We start from the raw sequence: 15,603 nt of genomic DNA on the forward strand, positions 1-15,603 counted from the left end.
TTCTTCATGAAACTCCCTCTTTGCTATTCCAAGGACATCACCGAAGGTAAATTCAACCTTATTGTTTAAAATCCTCTCTTTCAAAACCTTTTTGAGATCAGTTGTTGCCTCTATATCAGATTGGAGTTTGTAGGCCGGGGACCCTTTGCTTTAGCTTTTGTTGCATCCTTCTTATTTTATTTAGAGGCTTCTTGCATAGGCACTATAGGGATAGGCATCTATTGTTGGAAAGCTGATCTAGGAGGCAGTGTCATTTTTTCCTCCACTCCTCGTGGCTCGTTTTGAAGGACCTTCATCCCCATTCTCGCGTGTGCATTTCTCTTTAACAATGGCCTCATTGACTTGACATTTGGCAATGTAAGCATGCACTGACAAAGAGTCTATAGGGTTATTCCAACGTGTTTCTAGCTGAATGCAATGCCTTGCTTCATGCAAGATCTCTTTAGTCATTTTACCCTTCATAGCAGACTCTATTGCCCATGGCCACAGTTCTCCAATCCCATTAGATGCTTCTTCTCCAACCTTGACTCCTTTTTTCTTTATATGCTCCACCTTGAACCCATAGGCAGCTGCCTCAACCATTGACATGGCATGGCTAGTAGCCATGTCCTCAACTAGCTTTTTCATCCCACCTGTGCCAAAGTTTGTCACAAAGAGCTTACCTATTTCACTGAAGTGAATTTTTCCATCTTCAAAGAAAACAAGCTCCTTTGTCAAAGCATCTTTAAAACTTTCACAATCCCTCCTTCCATGGTCAGTACTATCACACCATATGCATCTATTTACAAAACCTTCTCTGCTTTGAGGTCGTTGCCTTGTAGGTTGACTTGATGGTTGCCCCTTCTCTTCTAGCCATGTAAGCTGTAACTTTAGCTCTTGCATTCCTTTAACAATATCATCGAGGATGGATTTGTCACTCTTTGCAACCACAATCACAGGCTTTATAGGAATCTCGAGAATGGTTGGGCCTTGAGTAGGGTTGACTATCATCTTCTCTCTTCATCGTTGTCTCTTAGCTAGCAGTATGAAGTCTTCAACATCATTCTAGTCAGTCTTCAAGCCCTATTCTGCATCCTTATCCTCAAGTAGTAGCTCCAAATTCTCTTGAATCTCTTTACCCGTGGCCTAAAAAAAGAGCTCTGTCTTCAATGAGTTTAGCGTATCCTTTTCAGTCCTTGACAATTGATCATATCGGTGTTCAAATTTCCTTAGCAGTTTGGTAGGCGAAACACCCTCTTTTGACCGAACTATCCACTCTAAAAAAGTCCTCTCTGTCACCCTTTTGTAGTTTTCCATGAAATACTCTTCTTTCAAGTCTAATTTGAATGCTTCCTAAGTTATCCCATTCTCATCTCTAATTCCACTTACATGCTCTCTGATCTCGGGAACCACAACTAGTTCAAAACTTTGCATCATCTCTGCTTCCGGCACTCGATGAAGCTCCATCTCCTTTACACATCCACAAAGATACTTTGTTACATATTTACCTTTAAATTGGTCCATTTTCTTTACCACAAAATGAAGCACTTTGGTTGAGGAAAGCTCCCTTTTTTCTGCAGCTTGTTGTTGCTGCATAAACACCGCAAAAGCTTGAAATATTTGCATTGTGATTGGATCAAACCGAACCCCCTGTTGCTCTTGTTGATCTACTCTTAAAAGCTTTAATTTGAGACTCGCGATGAAGCTTTTGAACCCTCTTCATGTCGGGTTCACCAAAAATGTGTCCAGAATTACGCAGTGCGACTAGGAAAGCGTCGGGCCTTTGAGTGTGAGGATTCATATAAAAATCAATCAAGTCATTGATGATTTGAAGCCAAAAACACACTCAAATAGAACAAAACTCCAGCCATCAAAGCTCTACTTTGAAAAATAGCCAATACTAACTCAAAATGCTTGTGTGTGTGAAGATTAGGTGTAGCCTCGCTCCCAATTGCACAGATGCAATGCTCATTCGACCTGTTAAAAACCCTAAGATGACACTTCAATTTCTCATCATGACCATTTCATGGAAGCTTAAATACTTCATTGGATAAGCCCAAGTACTTATTTGAGGAGGGGAAACCCTAATTGGAGGCCTCACAACCTCAAACATGTAGTGGAAGCAGCACAAGACTGCACTAGCACCTTATCTTCTTGGAATGGCTGTATCCCCTTGCTTATATGCCCAAATGGGCTCATTATTGGCTCTAAAACTTCACTCTCTTGAGAAATGATGGAACCATCATTGATGTGGCATTTTAAGCCATTTTTTGCTTTTTGTGGGCTATTTTTGACCATTTTTTGCCCAAAAATGTCCTTTTTTGTTCGTAAAATGTTCAAACGAGCTAGGGAAAATCCCTAAATTTGTGGAAAAATTCTGACGGGATCAAATTTCATGTTGAAACTTAGCTTTCCACTTGGTAAGCACTTTGGACACGTCTTTTATGCTCGTGCATGAAACCTGTTACTTTTGACCAACATCTCCGGCATTGAACATTCTAGGCAAAACGAGCGTGCCAATTCAAAACACTTGACATTTGTACATTCCTAAAGAAAATTAAGCATGTTTTAATGTGGTAAAACATGCAACGGTCCCATGTCCCTGCCATCACCTGCACGACACGCCTGCAACCATGGCATCCGTTTTCGCATATATCACACTATGTACATTGTAGCACTTGGTCCCATACATCAAAAACATTAAGAGTGCGGTAGGTATTTTTATTTTCATAGTATGCACTTGCCATGACATGGCAATGTCTTAGCTATTCTAGGTACTACTCAAGCTGGAAGAGTTGAGCATAATTACGTTGTGTCGCTCATGCTGGTATAGGTGAGCATAAGTATCGCTCATGCTAGTATAGGTGAGCATAAGAGTCGCAGTTGTTGTAGTATAATGGTGAAGTGAAGGAGGAAGTCCAAAAGACACGCACACACTCAACACAGTGAGGTATGAGTAGAGAAGTTTTTACATCAAAAACCCTTCTTGGAAAGGTGGAAGCTCTTGAAACGTCCTTTGATGTCATGTGTGCTACATTTGTTCCTTGAAGCACCAATCAATTCCATCTTCCACACTCCATGATTTTGTTTGACAAATTTCTCGTATGCATATAGAGTGTCCCATAATTGGCAGTTACATTAGGAACTCTTCCTTTGTTTCTCCTAAGCACTCACCTTGCATGACAGGTACTTCAAGTCCAAATGCTCAACTCCAATAAGAGAATATACCAAAGGCACTTTTTTTCCACCAGGTTTTTTCCCTTTGATCATCCAGGTTTTAGACCCTAATCTAGAAACACGTCAGCTTCTTGTATATATTCCTTCTACATTAGCAATAAGGAAGGGTGGGACAGGTTTCTAACCTCACTCCTATGCATAGCGAGAACCACAAATATAATTCTCAATCCATGGGATGAAGCTGACTCGACTAGTGCATAGAGGCTACAAGAGGTTGCCACTCTCTTGGAAAACAATAGATAAATCACATCTACCACAAGCTACACTTAAATGACCAAAGTCACCAAAAGCTAATCGCCAATCGGCAAAAAAATCATAACCGTTACAACATCAAACGGCATCCGAATGTTACGAAACTTCTAGGACATGTATATGAGACCTAAGCACACATACTTATGGTCTCAAATCTCACTTTAGGTCAAGTACAAAAATCACAATTATTAACAGCAATGAGTTTTTGACCTAGTCGTTTTCGACCCAGAATGCACATTTTATTACTCTGCTACAAAGTCAACTGATGCACTAGTTGAGAGATTTTTAAGCAAGAAGGCCAATGCGGAGAAATTTCATGTATGAGTGCTAAGTGGCACTTTTTGACTAATTTACCAAGTTTGGGAGAACAGAACTCATAAACTAACTTTTGCAGCAGTTTCGGAGGCTGATAACTCTGATTTTCAGCCATTTCTCTCCCATTTTTGAGCTTCCCATGACTACCTAGGACCAAGGAGCTCATTTTCAGCATTGGAAGGCATCAGATGCGTGTTTACATGGCTTTTTCTGCTGCATTTTTAACGATACGCAGGTTTTCCAGCCATGAAAATCTTCTCCTTTTGCATCTATTTGTTCACAGATGCATTACAATCAAGTGCAAAAGAGGGGGCACTTGAGTTATGCTGGAGCGATGCTTCATTTTGAGAACTTGTCACAGGTTAAGAGATATGGAGTGCTTCCTTTCCACTCTATGTACAATGTGGTGCTAGGAGTGATGCCCTGCACACTACACACTGCTCTCTCTCTCTCCCCTACGTGCAGTTATGTGATGCCCCACAAGAGGGCTCTTCATTTGACTGATGTACACTTGTGTGGTTTCATGCTTTTGTGTTGAGACAAAAGCCTCCTTGAGCAGGAACATGGGTAGCTGATTGCTATTCCAAAGCAGGCACCAGTGAGGGTGATAACCTCACTGTACAGGTGCAATTTCAACGCTGGTTATGCGTTGTATATTGACTGTTTTTCAGCCATACAAACGCCAAAATCATTGGGAATAGTGTCCTAGTGAGAGGACAGTTAGGGAGCTATTTAGGGCTAAAAATAGGGCAAAGACCAATAAATACAACGTGCTAAATTTACTGTTTTTGGGCAAGAATCAGAGGGTTTATGCCAGTCAAAGTGAGTTCCAACAAGGGAATTGGTTTCGTGCAAGTTTTGGGGCTATTGTTGGCGAAATTTGGTCAAAACAGTTGGTATCTAGCTGGATACAAGTAAAGGATTCCTAGGACTCTACTTTGTACTTTACCCTCTCAAATATAAAGAAATACCAAAATGGGTGTTAACTTTGGGGCCTACAGATTGTTAGCATCTGATCGGGGCATTCTAGCTTCCGAGCAGTGTGTGTACATAAGTGTTAATTCCCACCGTAGGTTTCCTTTGCACGTTCTCTCTGTGTGTGTCTAAAGTTAAGAATTTTTGGGTGAAAGCCAAAGCCTACCGCCCCATGGGCCGGTTTCATGGTTCCATCAGAACTCCGCAGTTAAGCGCGCTTGGGCCAGAACAGTACTAGGATGGACCCCGCCTATGCTTACTTTGTGATTTCCTAGATTAAATTCCTACTTATGATGAAATTAGGCCGCGGGTTGGTGACGCCAAAAGCTACAAATTACCATGGAATGTTTACGTCAATGCGTAGAGCTCTTACCTGTGGTTGCAATGCAACAGATGGCACTGCAATATGACAACCGAGAAGGGAGTAGGAAGTGCAAGAAGGAGAGAAGTGAGTGCCGTTAGCTCACGTTGTGTTTCTATTATCCAAAACTTAATCAAAACTTTACAAAGTTGGCCTTTATACCTTAGTCAAGGTTTCAAATGAGTAATGTCCTGGCGCCCAAGACCTTTAAGGCTCCACCACTTACAAAATCTTCAACCTAGGCACACTAACTGACCTGTTCTTTACATCTTGGAACTCCCATTGAGCCCATAACACATTAAAACTATTACAATGGCTTGAAATAAATCAAGAATTTACAATATATTACCATTTTGGAAAAATGTGTAATTCCAATCTTTACTGCTTCTTCATGTTGATCTTTGATGTGCATCCGTAAGGCTCAAGCCTTTAGCATATTCTGTTAACTAACGTCGTCTTAGTTAACATTCCCCCCTTCCGATTCTTGGGCACTCTTGAAAAGTGTCTATGGAGGCTGTGGAAGGTTTTTGATTGGTTTTGTTGATAAGGTTCAATTTTTTACAGCATCTTCATTGATCCGAAGTTGTTTGTTATGTGAGAGATGATGTCATATTTGTCTATTGTAATAGCATAATAATGAGGCTATTGTTTATTTATGAAAAGTTTGTACAAGGCAAGTAGAATGATGAGGTTCTAAATTAGGGTCTAATAACTGGATGACCAAAGGGAAATGACCCAGTGGGAAAAAAGTTCCTTTGGGATACGTGAATTATTGGAGTACTTATTATCATCGGAAATTTAATAAAGTACTCAAGGGATTATTTACTCATAGATATGGAATTAAAAAGGCAAGAAATATGAGAGGGTAGCATGATGGAACATTGATTTGCCTATTGTAGTCCACTCAAGGTGCATAGGTGGAAGCAAAAAAGAGTGTCTAATGCATATGTCCAATGGTGGGACATCCTATATGCATACATAGAAATTCTTGGAAAACAATATGCTCTGCAAGAAAAATTTTGAGGGGTTCTTCAAAAAGATGGTGTAGCTATAAAAGCATATGACATGGCTTTGCAAGCTAGCACCCCTTTACTAATGGTTTCTGTTGACAAGGATATGTGCCCTCATCTTACTATGCACTATGCATGAGTGTTGGACTATATGACACTCCACCAATTTTAAGTTAATAGACTTCGACTCTTATGCTCATCTCATTGATCATGATCGACATGACTTAGATATGCTCAACTCTTCCAACTTGAGCGTAAGCCTAATAACTATGACTCTTAGCACATAGTTTATTACGACTTGAAGCTTTGGGACTAATGCTTTGCTCATTTTATGGCTCAGCAGCCCGAATCTGACTATGTCAAAGAGTGTTTTTTGCACCTTGGCGACTTGACTTGTTGCATTCTTGTGCTTACTATACAAACATTTCTTCAATTAAAAGCAAGCTTGAATCCTCAAAAAGAGTATTAGAAAAAGACTAAGTTGGCATTGAAGGTTTCTTTTGCCATACCCATTTTATCTTCTTTTAATCTGCATTCACGTGTGTTGGGTTGTCCTTCTTTGACTGTGAAGACTCCATTATCTGTTTGATTCTCCAACTAGGCCTGTTGTGATAGGAGTCTTTGATGTTGTTGTAGGCCTCTGTTCACTGTCGAAATTTGGCTTTTGACTAGGAGCAATGGAAGACTTGGGAATCCAAATCTTTTGAGGATCTTTGTAACTTCTTTATTGACTTTGCTTCGCTCTAGGTCTTGTTGAGCTCTTGAGATTTTCATGCAGGTCTGGTGTAGTTGCAATTGGCTTGTGGTTGACTGGTAGCCAAATTTTTGTATAACCTGTGTAGAATCCTTGTCCAAGAGGAAGATTGTTTGAGATCCATTTTTGTTCTGTATCCTCTTGAGAGTTGTGGTAGACTTTAGCATCTTTTGATGTTGTTATATTGTATACCTGCTTCTTAGGTATCCTAGAATATTGTCGATGTTGATACTAGTGGACGTCCTTTCTTGGGAGGGACTTGATGTTACTTCATATGCTCTAACCTATGGTTTTGGTAACCATATCTATCTGTTAACTCTATAGTACTCAATTCTATTAAGTTCCATTGTGATGCTATCCATCCCATGTGTTTGTTTTTTTGTGTTGATTTCCTGTCTTTAATCCAAACCGGATCATTGACTTTGATTAAACTCCTCGGAAAAAACACTTGCTTGACTATATTTTTCTTTCTTGAGTATTTTGGCTAAAATATCTTTGCTTTTCTGGATGTCTCCTTAGAGGTTTCAGTTGGATTAGCAATTGACTTGGAGGATACTTTGATGTAGAGGTAAATGTTGTCACACCTTTTGTGCTAATTGGTGGAAAGTCCACTTTGTCTTTACCTTTGTATGCAAGATTTGTTGTTGATTCTTGTGACTTTTGAAACTCTAAATCTATCATTAATGGTATCTGTATTTGTTGCTTGCTAACACTTGGAAAAGAGAGTATCAACATTGTATCTTCTCTGTAGGCCTTGTGTTGGTCTAGCCACTGATGTCCAAGGATGAAATCTACAAGCATTTATTTTGAAGGCTTTATTTGAAACTTTACCTCCTCTTCATGCTTTTGGATGCTAAGAGTAGCAACCATTTCTTTTTGACCTCTATGCATACTTAGCATTGTTTTGCTATCATCTCTGCATGGAGTAATCTCTAGAATGCTTTGAATGTTGTCTGCAACCATATTACACTTTGATTCTTTATCTAGTAGAGCATTACATTTGATACTTGCTCCATTTGTACTGCTAAGAACTAAAACTATTCTCATTGGAGGTTCTCTTGAAGATCTATGTCCTGCTTTTTTTGTGGTTTCAGCTTGATCTAGTTGTGTCTTTATGGAAGGTGACTTGAAACTTTTTGTTGCAATTTGAATTTCATCACCTGATTTAGTTGGCATTGTCTAGATCTTTGGATTTCCTACTGCTTTCTGGTTGTCTGCAACCCCGTTCTTCTTAACTTCTTGTCTTGGTGGCATTCTCTGATCAATAGCTATCGTGGCTGCCCTTTGCTTTGTTTGATCTACACTTGCTATTGCCTGATTTGCTTCAAGATCTTTTGAAGTTCTTTTTGATGGAAAAGAATCATTTTCAATAAGATCTTCTTTGATATCAGTATCCATTTTAATTGTGCTTCAGGACTTTGTGCTGTCGTCCGCGGGTGACCAGTGTTGGTCTTCATTCTAGGTTGTCTTTGAAGATTCTGTCATGTTTGAATTCTATATCTCTGACATCTTCTGGGCCATTGGCATTCCCATTATGATGTTGTATGGAATATCCTTTGTTGTGATCACGTGGAATTTGGCCGTGATGATCTGTGAACCTATTTAAATGGCGGTGGAGATGATTCCCCAACATTTTGCTCGTTTGTCTCCAGATATGCTCACAAATTCAGGAGCATCTTCCAACTGTGATTGGCCACATCTTTTCCATGTGCAAAAAGACATTAAGTTCTTATCTAGCTAAAAATCTAGCTTTACTTCACTTGGGAGTTTTTCTTCATTATGACCAACAATGTTGCACTTAATCGTCTGATTATTTCTTTCTGTATTGACTGATTTTGCTATGGTAGTGTCCTTTAGTTGAGCTTTATCTACATTTTCTTTGTCTTGATCACTTGCTTTTGTTGATGTTGGCTCAATTGGCTGTAATATTGTACTTTTTGCTTGTAGTTGTTAAGCATTGTCTACCTACATGTGAGTAACCTTTGATCTTAAAAGATTCATTGTACTATTTGGCAGAATCTGTCTCTTTGAAGGAGATTTTGGTGGTGACCTTTGTGTATCCTTCTGGATTTTAGCTTTCATTGATTTTGACTTTTTTGTCACCTGTTCTGGCAGCTTGAGGCTTTGCATCATCTTTAGATAGTCCTTGACTTCAATCGAGCCATCCGTACGAATTTGTATAAGGTCATGATTTTGCTGATATTTGTTACCGTGTGTATCTTGATATGCATATGTGAGCTTGGTCACATGTAATTGTTGAACACTATTGGATTTGTCGGCTTTTGGCTCTAACTTGTGGAGATCAGCTGAAACTTTTGTCCCTGATGATCTTCATAGAGGCATTTATCTGTAGACTCTAATGGAATTTGAGGCACTTGGAAACTTCCAACAACCATATGATCTTTCAATGGTTTCTGCTTTGTAAGGGGTCTGCTAGCGTATAAGAGCTGATTTTGATGGATTTGAAGCTCCCCCCTTCCTAGGGTGATAACTATAGCCTTATCCATTATGAGATTTTAAAACTATTTGGCTCTGGTTTAGTCTCACCTTTTGGGACTCTAAAGGCACACTTTGGATAGCATTGTTGATGTTTGGCATCTATATGCCTTTTGCATAGTTTCCTATGTATCTCCATGAAACATGACAAATTATTTTCCAAGTCAAGCTATAGATAACATTATATTGTCTATCCCATGGGTCTCCTATGATATGAGCTTTTGTGGTTTCAGAACCCAAGGCATCATAGATTTTAGACTCTCGTCTATATCTATGACTATTTTGGTCAAAGTATATGCTCGTTTGGGCACAATGTTGAAGTTTTATTTTTGATGTGGAGGAGAGTTTGGATCTGAACAGATTTTTGGGTTCACTTGGGTAATGTCCTTCAACTCTAGAGAGGATGGGCTATAATAATTTCTATCCTCTGAAATGAACCATCCTTTTTTATATATCAGTGGATGCACTTCTATGAGCTGGTATGTGGGCCGTTCAAACTTTGGTTGATCCTTTTTGTACAGTTGTCCTTTTTGGTCTACATAGTGTGCACATGAATTATGGGTGCCATACAATGCTAACAACATTCTATTTGATGTGTCCCTTAGACTCATGAATGATTGCACACTTGTGGCAGTGGATGCAAAATCATTTACAAACCTAACAGTCTTTTCAACATTCAGTGATATCTCGACACCTTGACCAAATTCATGTAGGAATTAGTTGTTCAAAGAATCAATTCTAAGTTTTCCAGGTGCATGTGCATCTTTATGCCGGTTTTGAACTTGCAGTGATTTTATTGGTGCTTCTCACGGTAATGCAAAATCAATTGATTGCATTAAAAGTGACGAGTTAGATGCACTTACATCAGTTCACATTTCCAATTTTCTCTGTGACCTGCTTGGCAGTTGATGTGTCCCTGTTGTCTAGATTTCTTGGACAATCTTTAAAAAAATGTCCACCTTTTCATCCACAATCTGAGCAATACTCCATGATTGGTGGTATTTCATTTGGCTCTATCATGTCAACCTCTAGTGAGAAGTTTCTGCTTCTATGCTTGTCAAGTTTTGGCATCTTCTTTCAGAACACTAAGCATCAAGTTGTAGACTGCTCCATCTTGACCTTTGTACCGTTTTTGTCTTGGTTCTCCGATTAGTATGGCTTCTATTGGAGCTTCCAATTTTGGTTTTTGACTATAGATCTAACCACTCTAATCTATGTACTATGACCCTGATTGCATAGGCACCAACCGTATGTTTTGCTGGCTTGTGCAAATTTCTAGATAAACACTTGGTTTGACTTTTTGAGCTTCTATCTACACTTCATCTTTGAGCTTGCAATAACTTGCTCCACTGAAGTTTGTGAACATCTGGGATTTCTCTAAATCTTGATTTACTCTAATCATAGGATCTTGGCTCCTCTGCTGCTTTTGCTGCTCATCAAGTATCTATGGCCTTCTGAATCTGCATATAAAAAATTATCTCCATTGTAGCCATATAGTTGTAAAATATTCCCTCTTGCACTTGTACCTGTGTTGCAACTGCTACTGGCTTGCTCTGCTGCACTTGAACTCTCAGCTCGATTTGAGTCCATGTTTTCTTGGTCTCTAAGAACTATCTCTTAGCAGATCCTGGTGTTGATTAGAAAAATTACTCCTACTCGAGTTTGATAAGACTGCTTTTGCCAAAGTACTTTTGGTAGTTGATTGCTTTGCAATCCAATGTGATTTGTGCCCCTGTTCGTCCAACTGGAAGCTCAATTTGCAATGCAATTACTTGCACTTGCCCGTTTTTGGTTAGCACAATCACTTTTAGTTCTTTTACGTGCTTTGACTGCACTATGGTCCAACTTCCAAATCTGGGTTAGAACAATGATGTTCTTAGTCTGTGTATATCACTTCGATCTGAGCTAAGTGAGTCAGCAAATGAGAATTCCACATTCTACCCTTGCAAAGAGCTAAAGAAATTGAGTTAACATGTACTAATTTGGATTCGATGGAACCCAAACTTGACCAGTGGCCTTGTATTATGTTGTTCTAACGTTGTACAAACTAAAAAGTCCAAAATCTTGTCTCTAGGGCTCAAAAGTAAATAATTTGATTATTTATTTTTCTCAATTTTTAAGTTTGTTTTGTAATATAAACACCTTGTTATAGTCTCTGGACAAGTTTCACTGAGTTTGAATAAGATTTGTCCAAGTTATCAATTGTTTAGTATCTGTAGACTCAATTTTTGAGAATCTGGCATAAGTCTCACTTTTGTGATCCAAAATTCACCAAATTTGATCTGCTACTTGATATGCTTGACCTTGTGGTATAATCAGTTTGTGAAAAAAGTCTCAAATCTAGAGCAGTTGTAAATAATCGCGATTATTTACTTTTGGAATTTATTTTTTTATTTTTTCATTTTTTCAAGATATTAATACAAACAAGTAAAGCAACTCAATTGAAGATCCCTAGCAAAGTTTCACCAAGTTTGGATAAACCTTGCCAAATTTATCAACAATTTTATGTCTGCAGACTGTCTTTACAAAACTGGCCACAATTTTCCTTCTACAGATCCAAATTTTTACCAAATTTGATGTGAGTGCTCAATAAAACATGATAGAACTTGTGGTATGCTTGGTTGGCCAAAACCACTTGAAAATTGGGAAAAAATAAATAATTGCGATTATTTACTTTTGTGGCTTTGGGCTTGCCAAGGGCCCAACGGCCAAAAATTGCCAGTTATGCCTCCCTTGACCATCAAAACGGATTGCAATGGCCATGAAATATTCCGAGGGTGGGGATCAATTTGCTTCCCCCCCTTGCAAATTTTCATGGCCATCGATTCTCATCTCCTTGCTCAAGGGTGCCACAATTGTCATTTTTTTGTCTTTGGGCTCGCGCCAAGGGCCCAACTGCCAAAAGTTGGCAATTGTGCCACCCTGAAACATACAAATTGATTGCGATGGCATGCAACCTTGTAGCGATAGGGATTAATGTGCTTCCCCTATCCCTACAAATTTCTATGGCTATCCGTTCTTGTCTCGTTGATCAAGTGCGTCCAATTTGCTACTTTTTTGGCTTTGGGCTCACGCTAAGGGTCCAACGGCCAAAAGTTGGTGATTTTGCCACCTTTGACCATCAAGACGGATTGTGATGGTCATGAAACTTTCCAGGTGTAGGGTTAGTATACTTTCCCTATCCGTGTAAAGTTTCATGGTCGCTCAATCCCGTCTCGTAGATCAAGGATGGCACAATCACCAATATTTTTAGCTTTGGGCTTGGCAAGGCCCCAATGGCCAAAAGTTGGTGATTGTGCCTCCCTTGACCGTCAAGATGGATTTCCTACAAAGATATTGTACAAATGGACTACATAAAATACACACAGTAGGTGTGGTACAAATGAACTACATAAACTGGAATATGACAATGACAATCATAAAGACACATTGTACAAAGGTTTGGTACAAATAGACTTCATAAAGTAAAAAATGGTGGCCTTTAAACTTGATCATCCTTGAGAGCCTCTACTGATGGACTATCCTACTAAAACCATGACCCCCTCCTGGACGTCAAGCCTAAGGACAAACTCTGTCAAAATCTAGAAGAAAAACTAGGCAGACACCTCTAAGTGGTGAGGCAAGGCACCATATTACATCACGTAACGTAGGAGGGCTTGCTCTCTCATGCCAGCATGTAGACACTCATCTATGTGAAAGGGTGCTTGTGCCACTAAGTCCCCTACTTGAGGACAAAACTACTACAAAGTGAGTGAGCGTATCGAAGGAAGGACCTCCACCTGATGCCACGACAAGCCTACATGCCCATCACGATGCACGATTGTCCCCACTCCTAGAAGGCATGTGGATGATGTATCGTGATGAACATGGTTGTGGTAGCCTCCAAGGCTTTTATCACTGACTTGGAGTATGGGTAGGCTGAAAGATTGCAAAGGCACTTTGCCCCATGAAACGATTCCTCCACCAAAGTGTGTATGTCCTCTAGAGAGGGTATAGGAACATGAGGTGCCAGTGCCTGATCTAGTGGCTGTGGCTACAGGCTGAAAGATTGCAAAGGCACTTTACCCCATGAAACGACTCCTCCACCAAAGTGTGTATGTCCTCTAGAGAGGGTATATGAACATGAGGTGCCAGTGCCTGCTCTAGTGGCTGTGGCTACAGTGTGGAAGCTGACTGTTGAGGGGTGCTGGCTATTGGGAGTTCACAACATCCATGCTCTGATTTTCTATGCCATGGTCTTTACATTGAAAAAGGAAAAACAATCAATATCATGAAATGCAAAAGTATGCAGCAAAATTATAAGAGTCAAATAAGGTAACCCTTAGACTAATACAATGTGGAAATTGAATATCAACCCTAAACCTGATAATTCTCGTACTTGGCACACAAAGTCTGTCTCCATAAATACTAGGATATTTCTATAAATGCGGTGATAGAGATCCTACAACTTCTAACAATAGAAGCCTAGATAGTCAAAGGGTTCAACAATGATATCAAGAAGCCAAAGGTGGTTCCCCTTGAATCCCTCAAACCTATAAGATTTGAGGGTTGACTGCCAATAGTATCTCCACTTGGTCATGAGATGACTACCTTGCAAGCAATCGCACAATGCCATTGACAACCGCTCAATGCTTTGTTTTTTGTGATTATGGCATAACAACTCCCAAGGTATGGGAGATTCTATGAGCAGAAGTATTTGGGGGTTTTATAATTATATGTACAAAAACTTCATTAGGTGCCAAAGACAAGGGCTTTCATCACCATAGGACAAGCTCTAAATATAGCACAACCCATGGCTAGGAGCAGTGTGCTTCAAAAGTCATGGTTATGAGCCTGCTTCAATCAAGGATTGTAAAATTAGATTGAATTTTCCTCTCAACCAAGAGCTTAAATGCTTTCATTTTTTAGAAAACAAAAACTAAACAAGCAATGAGGCTTCCTTCGCAAGCAAGGCTTCTATTCCATCTCCATGATCTATGGATGGACATCGGATTTCTCGATAGTCCAAGCACTCAATATTTCTCTCGTTCTCAAGGTTCACAAAACGCTTTTTTAGCAACCAATGAAGAAAAGCAGAGCATTGGAAACCTCTTGGTCTTTAGGGATAATTTTAGGGTTTTTGCCAACTTGTACACTAAAATCCTCTAAATCTGGCCAGTTTTGATCAGGGTGATCCTCTAAACTACTTGAGAATTATAAGGTTTTTTTCCTTTAAAAAAACATTAAATGCCGGTTCTGTGTTAACACTACAGTCCAATGTTCACCAAATGTTTTTAGCAACCAATGGAAAAAAGAAGCACATTGGAAATAAATCAATTTCTTGTGAAAATTTTAGGCTTTTTGCCACTTTTTCGTGTGCAATCGGGGGGCCTAGTGTTTGGTAGATTTGGTTCATATTATGTGGCAATGCTCTTAATATTAGAAACACCATTTTCAAAGGAAGAGTTGCAAGATGGGTGTGCCCACAATCGTGAACAGATACATGGTTTGATGAAAAAAGCGTGTCGCTTTCTTTCTTTCTCACACTCGTTTTTTTGCACGTGGCACTTCATCTCTGCATGCTGGCAACCTATGAAAATTTAATGAGTGGTCTTGAGTGGAGGTTATTGAATTGATGGCAATATTCAAAGGCTGCAATACTAGAATCAAGCTCACTAGTCACTCGATGTGGAGACTTGAGCAAGTGGCATAACTGCTGCTGTGAATACAAGGTAATATACTACGACCATATACTTTTGGGTAGTTGGTTTTGTTTCAAGTTGGACAAAATTGTATCAGTGTCAACTTGAGAGAAATCAAGTTTTCTACAACTAGTCAATGCATATTGTATTACCAAGTGAAGAATTGCATGGGCTTTGGAATTTTTAACGCAGCTGTGATCCCATTGTACTTACCACAATTTTTAATTCTCGGGAGCTGTGAGGCCAAGCATGTCTAGAACATTGCTTTCTGCTTGCTGATATTTTTCTCTAGATTGATTTGGGTTCTCTATTAGGTGCTTTACTCATCTCTCTCTCTCTCTCTCTCTCTCTCTCTCTCTCTCTCTCTCTCTCTCTCTCTCTCTCTCTCTCTCTCTCTCTCTCTCTCTCTCTCTCTCTCTCTCTCTCTCTCTCTCACACACACACACACACACACACACACACACACTTATCTAGCTAACAAGTCGTTGGATAACCCTTGGATGACAATTTCCCTTTTTGGTGTGCTAACATAGAGCTGCTACT

The sequence above is a fragment of the Adiantum capillus-veneris genome, chromosome 19 (assembly GCF_014529385.1).
Source record: "Adiantum capillus-veneris isolate H3 chromosome 19, ASM1452938v2, whole genome shotgun sequence".
NCBI classification, from domain to species: domain Eukaryota; kingdom Viridiplantae; phylum Streptophyta; class Polypodiopsida; order Polypodiales; family Pteridaceae; genus Adiantum; species Adiantum capillus-veneris.